We start from the raw sequence: 15065 nt of genomic DNA on the forward strand, positions 1-15065 counted from the left end.
AAGTAGTAATCCATCTTTCTAAAAGGATAAGAAATGTAGCAATTCATTATATGAGCGCAATGTATAGTGTATCAAATCAACATATGTTTAGTCATGAGTCAAATATTGGATGCAAATGAGCAACTATGCTCATAGAGATATCAGGATGGCGAGGGGGGGGGAGGGCACTTTGGGGAGAGAGAGGAGCACAATACCAAGATAGAAAGGCAGAGAGTGAGAAAGAGTATCACAGTATGTTTTGAGCTTCACTTGAAGAAAACCTATAGAACTTTCATAACAAAAGAAATAAATAGTTGTTTAGATTTATCAATCATATTCTAAAGAAAAAAACATATACATAATAATTACAAAAAGAAATGACCTTTTTGGGTTTCTTGTATAGTTATTCCCCAAGTTGTGGAGGTTGACATAGTTCCCAAATTCCAACTTGGGCTTATATTTAAAGTTGGACCATCCCTTTCTATTGCTGCAAATATTTCTCATTAAGACACACCTGTTTATCCTTCCTGTAAGTAAATGTCATAAAACCTATCCTCAGACTTAAAGTCTGGTAAGCCCCTATACTACAAGAGGTTGTGTGCATTTGTGATGCTGTTAGCGATGAAAATACATTGGGTTTTTATACTCCTCGGCGTCGCTAAAAGCGTATATACGGGGACGTCGCTATGAGCGCTATATGCGTCGCTACAGATGTTGCTATATAGCGATGCTTGTAGCAACAATCATAGCGACATTTACAGGCCACCTATAGCGACATTCATAGTGACGATGTAGATCCTTATATAATGACTCTTATAGCGACGCTCGAGAGAAAAAAAATTGGTGGCAAGGCATCCATCAACCATATTGAATGTTTCAATAATAGAATAAACCTAAATGAATCCAAGATAAGCCCAGATTCACCTTTGAAAGAAAGTGCAAGCTTAGATATAGACCCAAAGTAGTCACACACAAGACAATATAGCCATTAACTCCATCATCCATAGTATTGTTTGCAAAATAAAGATACAAATAGAATAAAGATACAAAACTAACAAAAGTAAATTGATGAAAGTAAATCAATGACAATTGTACACATCATAGGCAAAATCACTTGATTGTTAAACTTTGCAAATGTAATAGTTACAACACCATTGTCATTATTGAAAAAATATACATGGTTTTCCAATAGTTACAAAAAGACGTATAAACGTCATCTCATGATACATATGCTATGACAAAAGGAAACTAATTCTATCTAGCTACGGCCAAACTGACGTCATCTAATCAGACGACATCATCAGACGTCTCATCGCATCCAAGCGGCGTATCTGTCGAATTTTGCAAAAAAAAACAATAAGACAGCTTTCTGTACGTATAAACATATAATTTATAAAACAATACAAAAAATATAAAAGAGTAAACCCTAATACTAACCATACTGCCGCGAGAATTCAAAATGTCCATCAGGGTGTTTAAGCCCTTCCTACTTGTGTACTCGCGCTTGTACAGTGTGGGGTCACGTCCTGTCATCGACCACTGTCAAAGCATACAAACAATCCATTATGTTAGAATTTAAAAACCCCTAAACCCTAAACTATCAAACCTAAAGAGCAATCCGAAAACACTTACAAAATCGGCCTCAAAAGATGCCCACCCGCTGCTCCCCAAGTGGTGCGAGCTCCCTGCCTCTACTCGTGCTTTGGCTGCCTCCTTTTGTTGCTTCCACTTGTTGGGATTCTCGTGCGTTGCTTTCTTTGTATTCTTCCAGTCTTGTTTGGCCAGCCAATCTGGTCTGTTCCACCCATGCTTAATTTCTTTTTGCACTTTGGAATTCTTGTGCTTGTAGTATTCGCGCATTCGAACCTTCATCATGTCTTCATTGAAGCGGTCATCCCGTGTTGAAACGGGAAACTCGTCATGCAGCATGCTAATGACTCTATCTTTTAAATCACTTGGTACTTCACTCCAGGTGTTTAGTATGTAGTGTCTAAACACCTAAGAGCAAAGACCGTGCATGCGTGAGATAACCTTCTTGCCTTCATCATCCAAGATAATGCCGCCGTTGAAGTCGACAGAGTAAGGCAAGCCCTCTTGCCGGTGACGCGTGAACCTAGGTGTCCTAGTAGGGGTCTCTAGCGGCGTGTTGATGGGGGTATGGACGTCAGGTGTCTCCACTAGAATCTGGGCCCTGAATAGAGGAGTGTTGACTGGAGTGACTCCTGGAGGAGTAGATAGTGGTGCGTAGCTACTAGGAACGGCCATCAGCGGTGAAAAACCTGGCATAGATGGCGATGGCGTGGCTAGTGTGGGGACCGGCAAATAAGCGGAGGGTAAAGAGCCTCGTCGAACACGAGGCGGTGTCGAGGCATCGGCGGCAGCATCCCCACAACAACCGCCGCCACCACCACTAGAGCGTCCCTGCCTAGACGAGTGTGAAGATCGTCTCATCGACGTCGAAGCTTCGGAGCACGTTGAATGCTCAGAAATAGAGGGAGACGCTAAAGGAGTAGGAACACGACTAAATTTGGTGCTTTCCTGCACCCAATTTGGTACTATAGTTTGTTTCCTGACAGTATAGTGTAAAATTTGGTATTTTGGAATGGGTTGGTGTTTTAGAATACCAAATTTGGTATTGTAAATTGCTTTGCTGTTTTACTCTTTCTTTGTGATATTATAAGCTCCAACGTGGAATTTTTTTTAATATAGGTTGAGCACTACAAAAGATTCAAGGTTACGTATCCTATGGTGAAGTTGTCGCTTAGATACTTTGAGACACTCAGACCATTCTTTGTTCAAAAATCAAAAGAGTGCTATACTTACTGTTGTGTTTGCTATATCCAAATGGTACACTTCAAGGATGCTTTCAATCAAATGTGCTAGAACAAGTATGGGCATCACACAAAAGAACATCCATGTGCATGCTCCATTTGTGGTACACATAGTGCCGCAAGTTAGTGTTCTACAAGCCAGATAGTTTTCAACACATATTGGATTCCATATTGTGCCCTTGTCCTACAGATCATGAATATCATGCAAAGACATGATTTCTTGGAGAGTGCCCTAGATGTGGTGTAAGAAAGTTGTCATTTTGTCCAGACAAGATTGCAATAGATATCAAGGAGTTAATTGTTAAGGTATTTAAGGATGTGGGTATTGGAAAGGTTAATGCCAAAGAAAAAGAGAAGAAGAGAAAGGACTTGGTCGTGGAAAGTATGAAAAGTGAAACTTTCATTCATCTTTTTTCAGATTATCTGAAAATCTTCGTCAAGTATAGCTTTGTGTTTAGATGGCAGGCCCCCGGGGGATTCACTCTATATACAAAACGAGATGCCACCTGCGAGCAGACAGCTTTGATAAAAACCCTATGTACGACTCATATTAGGGAATATGACCCCCCTTTCTACGCTTATACGACAATCAATGCAAAAACTATCTTACCCCTATCTTACATATAAAATTTAGGTCTCACATGATCTAACTGAGTAAAACAAGTCAAAGAGTGTGTAGCATAGTGATTGGCAACATACTAAGGAACCACTTCTATTGATAGCTAGATGTACCCTCAATGTGTCTTACTTTGGGTTTCAAACTATGTGCCCGTTTAGCCTGCACTCTAGCTACTCGTCCGATTTTGACCCATCTAAATTACTCAAAAACCATGGTTATAAAGTTATATTAAGTTATTTTTGTAAATTTTCATTTATATAGACTCTTTATAGCTTTCATCCATCAACAAATGAACTATAATAAGAAAACAAGCAATTGATACAAAGCAATGTTAGTTCTTGCATGTATCTTTGTAGCTATTGACTCACAAGTTCAAGGGAAATCTCTTTTGGGAAGCCATAATTTTGAAACACAAAAGCTTCCTCTCATTGTTCCCTTTCCTCCCTTCTCCCCCCCCCCCCCCCCCCCCCCCCCCCCCCCCCCGCCAAATATGATACCCCCTCCCTTATTTTTAAGCTTGGGAGATAAATTATTGGGGGCATGCCCCTAGCTTATATGCTTATGCAACTTGTACAAAAACCCCCCTCCCCTGCACTTACGTGGTGCGATAAGTTTTTCATGGTGAATCCCCCGGGGGCAGGCCCAACAATTTACATACTGCTTTCTTAAGTCTTAGAAATATGTTGTGATTTTTGTTGCTAATTTTGTAGAGAATTACAGCTTTAAAGTGCAAAACAAGATCCAGTTCATGCATTGGTGGTCAACATAGGTAACAATATTGGTGCACATCTCCTGTATCAAGAATTCAATAGGAGTTGTTTAGAAGACTTTGCATTTTTCCATATCTGATGATAAGCTCCATGACATGCTCTTTGTTCATCATTTTTTTATGTTGCATGAAAATTGGATGAAACAACAAGGACACAATTTGCGTTATCACTAGGTATGGTCAGATGGTGCCTCTTCACAATTCAAGGCATGGCGACCACACTATTTTGTAGACAAGTAGTATTAGTTGACAAAATTGCATATGATGCATAGCTTCTCCACTTTGGAACATGGAAAAGGAGAGCATGACGGTGCAAGTGTTTTTATCAAGATAACTCTTACACATGAAGAGCTAAAACCTGATGGTTGGCCGATGAACTGTGCGGACAATTTGCTGAACGTGACGTTTCAACCAACAAGAGAAGGTGTGAGTGTCAGTAACCTCCATAAGATACTTCAACTTTTTCGGGTCATATTTTGACTCATATTATCAAATGCAGTAGCACGACTTGTAATCATTCTTCAAGGACTTGTATCTCGTGCCATCCACAAGGAGGGTGTTTGCTTCACTGAACTGTGGATATTTGCACCACACTCTTCTTTGAAGCTTTAGAAGAATAAGCTTGTCACCGAACTCCTCCAAAATTGTTGGCACATGTCTGAGTGTGGGAGCCCACATCTCACATTGAGATTGGTCAAAAAATATTTGTGACTAGCAGTTAGAGCAGCTATACAAATAAGAGTACCAAAGCAACAAACACACAATACCAAAGTAGCAAAGAACCAAAGTAAAAAATAGTAGGAAATTGTGTACACAATACCATAGAACCAGATTACCAAAGACATAGACAGTACCAAATTCTATACACAATAGTAAATAGTACCAAAGTACCAAATAGTACCAGAATGTGTATAAATTAGTATAGCAAAGTGCAAAATAGTACCAAAATCAGTAAAGCGAGTTTGAAAGTTAAGGGATAAATACCTAAAAAGAGATCTTTCATCTTCATCAATTTAGGGAAGCAAGCATTCATTATGGTCATCAATTATTCCTTTGGCTACATGAACAGATCATCACGTAGCATCGCTTCCTCAAGTTGATGGTGAAGTCCTCCGCATCAAGTCTCACCACACAATATTTTTATTAGAAGACTTACACACCTCGGGGCCTAGATCCTGTTGGGAATGGGATATTCCACAAACCTTTGGGTTCTTCAACACAATCCTTCAGTAGCACTCCATTGATATCCAAAATAACAAGGCACCTATCGATCACAATTACATCTGTCGACATTGATGTATCCAGTCGTTCTTCATTTAGCCACCAACTGGCTGGTGTTTCTTGTAGAGTTGCATCAACTATTGATGGAGCAGGTGTTGGTGGAAAAGAAGCTTGCTACTATGGGCATGTTGAAGATGAGGAGAGATTTGTAGTTTGTGGTGTGAGTAATGTAAATATGGGTGCACCCTTGGTATAGTTATACGCACATGCACCATCAATGCTCCACTCCCTTTCATGTTTTGGGATTGTGTGTGCCATTTTTGTGACGTATCAAACATACATTTGCTGGTTTTTATTGTTATCACTAAGTAACAAGATTCTCTTTATGGTTGTGGAATTTTTCCCCTCTGATTGAAGAGGAAAATATCGTCGTGCGTGTGCGTGCAAGGAAGGGAAAAGGATAAGAGGAGAGTAGGCACTCTGGGGGAACACACATCTTATTCAAGAATGCTTGTGTGTCTCTTTATTTCTTTTGTTTATGACAATAAGGGTTGGTGAGTTAGTAAGTGTACAAGAAGTGTACTAGTGTCTGACCACATGGCCTTTGCCCCTAGCAATATGCCACTTAAAAGCCAATGTGGTCGTAAGTGGTGACTAAAACTAGTATGTATGTACAACCGTGAAGCATAATAGCTTCACCCTTGTACAAATTTGTTCACCCTACACCCATTAACTTGATGCAATGTGAAAATTGCTTTGTAGCTAAGCTCTTTGTAAGATCATCTGCAAGGTTGAGTGTGGACGTTGATAATCACCAAGCGCTTATCCATCAACACATCCCAAATGATATGATACCTCACCTCAATGTGTTTTGACTTGGAATGAAACACGGGATTCCTTGCCAAAGAAATGATACTTTGACTATCACAACCATATATCTTTCTTGCTAGCATCTGACGCCACAACATACTGAGATTTTGTAGTGGAAGAAGATGTATATTCTTAAAGAGATGATCTCCAAAAAATGGCATTGCCTGCAAATATGAAAATGTAGCTAGACGTAGATCTCCTATTGTATTTGCAACTTGCATAATTTGCATCCATGTAATCAAACAATAGGTGCACCGATGTTGTCAAAGAATAAACGACTGCTTGCTGTACCCTTCAAATATCTGAGGATGTGTTTCACCGCTATCCAATGCTTCTTGCTAGGATTAGCTATATACCAACTAACCACTTCCATTGCAAGTGCAATCTCTAGCCATGTAGCTGCCATAACATACATAAGGCTACCTACAGCCAAAGAGTATGGCACACTTTCCATATCTGCTCTCTCGGCATCTAACTTGGGAGAATCTTCCTTGCTAAGTTTCAAATACAAAGATAGTGGTGTACTCATTGCCTCCATCTCTACATATTGAAATGCTGTGACTTTGTGGATATAGGATTCCTGAGATAACTCAAGAATGCCTTTTTTTTGTCTCTCTTAATACACATACCAAGAAAATGATTTTCTTCGTCCAAATATTTCATAGCAAAGTTTTTGCTCAACATTTGCTTCAATTCGGTAATCTCCTCAGTGGAATTTCTCGCAATGAGCATGTCATCTACATATAGAATGAGAATGACTGTTAGCGGGTCACCGCGATGGAAGTCTATAGCATAGCTATCTGGAACTAACATAATGTCAATACTCATGGAAGCAACTTGGATGGGGCATGAAGAGTCTTTGAGGGTATGAAACTCAAGAAGTGAACCTACAGGATGAAGCTATCTCGTGCCAGGTGCAGATGAGGGACCTCCTACCACTTGAACGGCATGTTAAGCCTTGTGCAAAAGGTTAATTTGAGAAATGGATGGTGGCAGTTTGATCAATCATCCCTAGGGCTTGGTTTGCTATTCTTGTCAACACCAGCCTTGCATTCATATAGGTCTTTCTTTTGTCACTACTCTTGAGATTGTCTTTGACAAAATTATCCAAAACATAATTTCCCAAGTCATAGCGGACAACTCTTTGTTTAACAAGCCCCATTGCCATGACAGCTGAAATGTGTAGGTTGGGATGAGTATACTTTGGTGGCTTTTGTACTTTTAGGTGTTGTGAAATCAGTCACAATGGTAGCTCTATCTCTGAGTAGACAAGATCTTTGTATGTGAGCTTATGTCCCTACTGCTTGACAAAAGCCTTGTCATTATCAATAGCCTTTATCTTTAGCAGTAGGTTGTGGTTTCCTAGAGGTAGATGGAGGGCTTAGTTTATTAGCGCAATGGTGATTCTAACCTTAACTGTCTCTCCATCTTTGCGTGTCAAATTTGCCTCTCCATTATACTGTAGGGAACTCATGAGCCCTCTCGAAATATGTGCCCCAAGGTGGGAGTCTAAAACACAAAGTGTCCATTTACGAGCATCTTGACCCCTCTATGACTTCTCTATGTTGATGGTCCATAGCTCTTTTTGGAAATATGGTGGGGCTAAAGCTGTAGAGGCAGCTAAAGGCGTGGAGGAGGCGAAAGGTTGGGGGGAGGACAAAGGTGTGGAGGAGACACTTGATGCGATGCCCTTAGAAACAAGTGATATCATTGACTCAACCACTCTCTCCCAACTGTTCAATGTGAAATCTAGAAAGCATTCTATTGGTCATTGCCTCAAGCCACAAACCTGCAAGAATTAGATGTTGTGACAGCATTTTGTACTTGCTTCTGGCTTAATATAAAATACCATCCCATTTTGCTTATTTCAATGCATCTGGTGTGTCATGTCACTCTACCCTTGAAAGATGTCAATGTGTTTGTAAACTATCATGTCCTATTGTCACGTCTTAGTGTCAAAAATAGGTAAACTTTTACGGTGCCTAATGTCCAAATTTGCTATTGCAAAAAGGTTGTGTTATTCGACTCATATATATTAGTGGTATTCTTGGTCAACAAGGTATCATTGGAATTGATGATAAGAGAACTGGCCCATGTTCTCAACATCCTTGATGCAACCAAACCCACACCAACCACTACTGAGGTAGTCAAAATTTTTCTAAAAGAAGATGAATAGGCAAAGAAGAAAAGAAAAGATGGTGCACAAGGAATTCTAGTAGTAGCATTGGAATGAACCTCAATACACAGATTCATTGTTGAAGCAATAAGCCTAAAAACTTACCCAACATACCTTTCTAAGAAGGTATTTGACATGCTACTAGCCAGAATCTTGGATCCAGTGGCCAGTATTAACATAAGTCAGTTTCTTTACACCATTGTGCTGCAGAGCAGGTTTCTAAGGAAAAATCCAAGAATATGTTTAAGGCATGGTATGTGTAACACTTTTAATACTGGGCAAACTATACCCCACCACATATGAATGTTCAAACAGCCTGGACCAAAGCAGCTGGAGAAAGCTAGCAAAATCACAAAAAAAATTCTTTATCATTGATTTTTGAGAAGGAATTAGCTAACAAATCATCCTTTGAACCCCAGTTCAAAGAGATGGCTGAAATCTTGTTTAAAGCTAGAATAAAATGCAACCAACCACTCCCTCAAGGATGCAAGTACATTGCATCCTACTATCACAAGCTGGCTAGAGCTTGGCTTACCAAAGGAAAACAAATGTTGTATGATCCTAATACAAAGACTTGGAATGCTCTCAGTCCATATGAGTTTGAGATGAAGACTATCAGAAAGGATCAACTAGAGCAAGAAGCTCTAGACCGACTCATTTAGAAGGAGAATGCTAGTCCAAGCACCTTCGTCTCACACAAACCTCCCACGAAGAAGGTACCAAACAAGAAGCAGGTTAGATGGACTAACATTGGGAAGATTACTAAAAATTTCACCAAAATTCAAGAAAGGGGAGGAGGAATATAGATGGCAGGAATGGCCCTTAGCAAGCAACTGATGGGTAACTGGACAAGAAGCCTCCAGAGATAGTAATTACAGATAGTTACTACAGTAATTGGTGCAGCCTACAGAAAGTGAAAGCCCAATCAGAGGCCTATAAATAGGGTCCATTACTTCATTTTGAGGATCTAATATTATCTTATCTTGGCTTGAGCTATCCCAAACCTCTTATATCTTGAATTTGTATGCTCTTGTAATCTAAACACATATTGTGCCTATGTCTCAACATTGTATTCGTCTCCATTTGAATATACAATCCTAGCTCTCGTGTTCATTTACAATTTCTATTTTTAGTATTCATTTCCAATTTTTAGTCTCAGTGTTCATTTCTAGTTTCTATTTTCAATCTTCATTTCTAGTTGTCAGTCTCAGGGTTCATTTCCATTTCCAATCTTAGTCTGGTCTTTCAACCAATGTCTGGTCTAATATGAAGTCTCATGCCTGATCTAAACTAACTCTAATAGCCAACCTAGAATAGCTCACTAAAAGTGTTTAGTTCATTCCACCATAGCTTTGCAATGGATGCACTACAACCACCAGCAACAATTCTTGCTAATAACGCTTCCAATTAACTCTCAATTGAATCAGCCTACACTCCAAACTTTGAATTGCATAGCAAAATCTATGGATTTTATTCTCAATATCCTTAACCTTGAGTGTTTATTCTAGTGGCCAGAAAGGGAGGCATGGATTTTGGATGCACAAAAAATACTGTATAATCCCCCCCCGCCGCCCACCCCCAAAAAAAAACAAAAGAAGGAAAAGCAAACATGAATCTCCACCCACTTTATAGTAGAGAAGGTGGGCTGATGTTTGAGCTTTGACGTGCATGAGGAAGGGACAGATATGGCCCAAAGATCTATTTTTTCAAGTTCAACACTTGGTATTGTGAGAATAAGAAGGTAAGGTACCCATTTGAGCTTTATAGATGTTCCCTTTTTTATTCTTCCAAACTCACAATACTGAATGGAGATGTATTAAAGAAAACCAAAAAAGTTACAATGCTAGCCATGCTCACATGGAGCCATGGCATCTATATATATATATATATATATATATATATATACTATATTATATAAGTCACAAGACAACATTCGGGAGGGGCTAAGAGTTGTAGGTTGAATAAGTGTCAGAGACTAGATCAAAATATGGAGCAGAATGGAGAGATAATGGGAACAATGATTGATGAGAATAGTTTGTTCAGCAATGGATTGATTCTGTATTTGAGCATTTTTTGTCATAATGTTTTTGGTGTTGAGGATTGTCCATATATTTCTCTTCAAACCTTGGCAAATTTTCATTTGGAATTTCAAAATTAGTCCTACAGATTCAAGCAAAATTTCTCGAATCATCAAAAACTTCAGGAGAGTCTCTTCCAGATTCTAATTTGGAGGAGCAACATTAGAATGACCTTAAAATCCATCCTAGGGAGTTGATGCTGGTGGAATTAAGTGTTTCTCATTTGGATGAAGATCGGTCAAAATTACAACATGATTTGGTCACTAATTTTGCTTTGGAAAGGGTACAGATGGTTGGTGAGGAGGTGGACATTTCCTAGATCTATTACAGATTATGGAGATTGAGAGGCTCTTGGGACTAGAAGGTCCAATGATGACAAGGCATGATATGTATAGTATATATTACGTTCAATTTGTAATGCAAGGCACCGGCAATGAGAGGGTGCTCATTGGTCCTCCCCCCATATTTTGGCTATTTACAAAATTCAGCAAAATATTTATGAAAATTCGATCTAAAAAACACTTTTTGAGCATGTGAAGAGGTCAAAACATCCAATATTTATTAAAAAAAAATGGGGACAAGAGCCCCTCAATCATCCACGTGAGTGCAGATGATCAGAGAACTATTGCCCCCTTTTGTTCCAAAAGATTGGATATTTTCAGTACATGAAGGGGTCAAAATGTCCAAATTTTTACTATAGTTGAAATTCGCACACTTGAAATAAGACTTGAAGCTTTGAAAGCTCCATATAATCTCACAGCATAGTCTCATGGAACGCACAACAATGGCTCCGTGTTCAGATGCATGCCCACATGATCCGCATCAGAATTATCTAAGCAAAACTTATTCAGCACGATCCTAGTGAGAAGTTTTGGAACTTAGAATATGTGCCTTGCAAAAGATTATTTTCTTTCATCCCTTTGGTGGTTATTAAAATTTCATACTTATCTGGTAGGAAAGTATTGCATTATTTAGGCTCTTTTGCAAAGGCCATGCTTTCAATTGCTAAGAATTAGCTTCTTTTTCAAAGGTCATGCTTTCAATTACTTAGAAGAGCTAGCACTTCACCTTTGGGGCCAATGAGATATAGCACTGTTTTGGAAATTAAAGACCAAATAAACCAAAAGCAGGTATGGCTATGTTTCGTAGAGTAGTCCTAGAGTAGACCACAGAAAGACTTTAAAAGACAACAAGAAGTGTGTTGGAGATGCGCAAATGATGGTGGGGCTCCAGCCCCCCTTCTTTTACAGCTTTTTTATGCCCTGAGCGGGCCAAGCCTAGAGCATTTGAATGAAAGACATAGGAAGGTAAATGTATACAGAGTTGGAGAGCCATAAGCTGAGAGAATAAAGAGAATGTATGGGGACGATGGATGACATATACATTTCATGTGTGACATGCTGATGGGTTCAATGAACTTGAGAACCCGACCCAAAAGGAAAGTGAGGGTGGAGAAAAAGCCCATGTGAATCACGGGTGAAGCTGATGGGGTAGGGCGAATCGCATATTTTTCGGTCCATTATATATTTTTTGAAGATAATGACGGTGGAGCTCAAGAAGATCCAAATGGAAACATAGAGGTAGTTGAGCAAGATATTTCTGATGAGGCTCGAGCTTTCATTGCTTCCACTTGAAAACCCTTTCCCATCATTGCACACAGAAGGGGTTTCTCTACCCTTGCTGCAAACAAACTTGCACAATTCCTTCAATTGATCTCCCATTGCATCTAGTTAAAATAACTTAGCTCTCATGCTACAAGCTATTCAATGATCTCTTATCGATATGGGGGATAGGGCACGATAATGAATAACACTGAGAATCAACATCTTAAAATAGCTTATTGTGTAGACATTTCATAGGCTCCATGCTTGGCAATAAAGTTTGAAAAAAAAGGGGGAGTCTCCAATCCCCCACGCGCAGATGATAGGGGGCTCCAATCCCCTCTTTTTTTTTCATATGCATTGAACAAATTGAGGGCCAGGAAGCTCGTCATTGTTTTCTTCTTGAGCTGCTTAACATTGATTTGAGTGCGTTGATGCTGTCCTGATTAAATCAAATGACTTTGTATGCCTGATATTGCGCTTGCATGAAGCTTATCTATTGAGCTATCCTTGGAAATCCCCTTCACATGTAGCTCCATCATCTTTAGGCACTCAAAGCTCCATAGAGCATGCAATTGCAACCTCAGAGGTTACCTCATTGATGGCGTTCTTAGCGATGGGATTGGGAGCTTAAAAATATTCAAAAGGAATGTTGAAAAGCAACGTCTTAAAATAGCTTCAAAAAGACAAAAAATTGTATATAACATTTTGTGAGCTCCATGCCCAAGCAGGCATGTCCAACAAAGTGTGATTCTTGGAAAAAAAGGGGAGGTTGGAGCCCCCCATCGTCCGTGCTGGGAGCTTAAAAATACTCAAAAGTAACATTGAAAAGCAACGTCTTAAAATAGCTTCAAAAAGATTAAAAATTGTGTATAACATTTTGTGAGCTCCATGAACAAGCAGGCATTTCCAACAAAGTGTGATGCGCGAAAAAAAAGGGAAGGGTTGGAGCCCTCCCATCAATCGTGCAGGTGCAGACGATAGGAGGGCTCCAACCTCCCCTTTTTCTTTCAATGCACAAACAAAGACAAGCACTCCAATGTTCCTTAGATTCCTATCTCACTGCGTGCTTGCAGCACTGTATGTGCACCATTGAGAGCCCGTGCAACAGGATGTGTGGACAACTCTCAAAGAGAGAGAGAGAGAGAGAGAGAGAGAGAGAGAGAGAGAGAGAGAGAGAGAGAGAGAGAGAGAGAGAGAGAGAGAGAGAGAGAGAGAGAGAGAGAGAGAGAGAGAGAGAGAGAGAGAGAGAGAGAGAGAGAGAGAAGAGAGAGAGAGAGAGAGAGAGAGAGAGAGAGAGAGAGAGAGAGAGAGAGAGAGAGAGAGAGAGAGAGAGGGATTGCACCAAGTGCATAGGAAGCACGTACCAAAGACATCATGTTTTCATGGCCTATGTGCAAACCCTTTGTCTTTGAGTATCCCTCCTGCAACATTTGAAGCTTGGCTCAGAGATGGTGGCCACTTGGAGGTTCTAGAAAAGGTTGCCATTGATCCACCTAGATCATCAAAAGTAATGCATTTTTGTCTTCCATTCTTGGGTTTGCAGTTATCCCCTTCAAGAATGTAACTGTCAAAGACTTGTGTAGACCACCCTTGCCTTGGACATGTGAATTTTGGTATGGCCTTGTTGAAAGCTATGGCCTTCCTCTTAGCGTGCACAATGGAATCTCCGCATGGGTGAGAACATGAAGAAGTACATGAGGAATTACATCCGGCTTTTTGTCTTAGTGTTTGCTTGCTTCTTATACAAATTTCTTTTTGCATTATGTGGACTTTTGTCTGTTTTGATGTTGTGGGAAGGCATAGGAATGGTTCTTAATCACTTTAATCTAGACAAGAATAGTTTCTTCCATCAAGTGGGCATGTTGTTTGGCAAGATATTGTCTGCAATTTCCATCTAATACCGCAAGGTCTCTTTTGTGGTATGTTGGGCTGGAATTGTTAGTTTTGGAGTGATGGTTGTCCATAGCTCATTGTGGAATATAACATCCCCATCTAAAGGATATGTGAAATCTAGGAAAAGTTGGTAGATTCTATTGCACGGTCAATGTAAAGCCGTTTTGTATACTAACGTGTTTGTAGTTTTGATCCCTATCCAAGGAGAGCTAGGTTTTTCTTTGAGGCTACAATTGTGGGTAGTTGAGCAATTTAGGGGATGATGTGCATGATTAAAGTTGTAATTGTTGAGAAGAAGTCAATTGGTAGGGGGAAAAAAATGGTAAGATGAATCTTTTGTAGCAAAAAAGTGATCAAGTAAAGTTCTCAAAAAGGCGCTTTATGGGTCTTTTCAAGAGTTCTTCTGCTTTTAAAAGTTGCATTGAAACATCCTTATGTCACAAACACACACACACACACACACACACACAAATAACCAGCAGGTAAGTGTGTGCAAAGTATCCTTCACCGCTCTCTCCAACCATCTTATTGGTACAAAGTTTCAGTGGCTTTAGGAGTGTAGTATATTGTTATACATCTTGCTTGATCAATAGAATGTGCTACCTCCACCACCATACATTGAGAATCTTGCAAGAATAGAGTGTCTCTCAGCCAAAGGGCACCTAGATCACTACAATGGTGCACTTGCATAGGGTTGCATATATATTCTCCTTGATGCTAAAACTCCTGGAGCAACATTGCTACTTGATGTAGATAGGTGTGATGAATCCATCTTATCATCTAGATAGCGGTGAGATAGAGGCTAGCTATGGATTCCAAACCCCCCTCTTATGATAATCAATTGGAGTAGCAGAATGTTCCATTGGTACAAGATGTGTTGCAATCGGACGTGGTGCGGGAGGCTGACCAAACACTATCCCCACACCTTGTCTAATCTCAATTTCCTGTTGAACCTAGCAATAACCCTTTTTAGCCTTCTCTCTCCTCTAAGACTGAAGGGAGTTATCCTTGGGCTATTGCAAATT

General features: G+C 39.8%; 1 pseudogene; it reads left to right on the forward strand.

Annotated features, from left to right (window-relative positions):
• Positions 1-14174, forward strand: part of LOC147448311 (uncharacterized) — a 147783-nt pseudogene extending 133609 nt beyond the window's left edge.
• The last annotated feature ends 891 nt before the right edge of the window (positions 14175-15065 follow it).

Source organism: Adiantum capillus-veneris, chromosome 11 (assembly GCF_014529385.1).
Source record: "Adiantum capillus-veneris isolate H3 chromosome 11, ASM1452938v2, whole genome shotgun sequence".
Taxonomy (NCBI): domain Eukaryota; kingdom Viridiplantae; phylum Streptophyta; class Polypodiopsida; order Polypodiales; family Pteridaceae; genus Adiantum; species Adiantum capillus-veneris.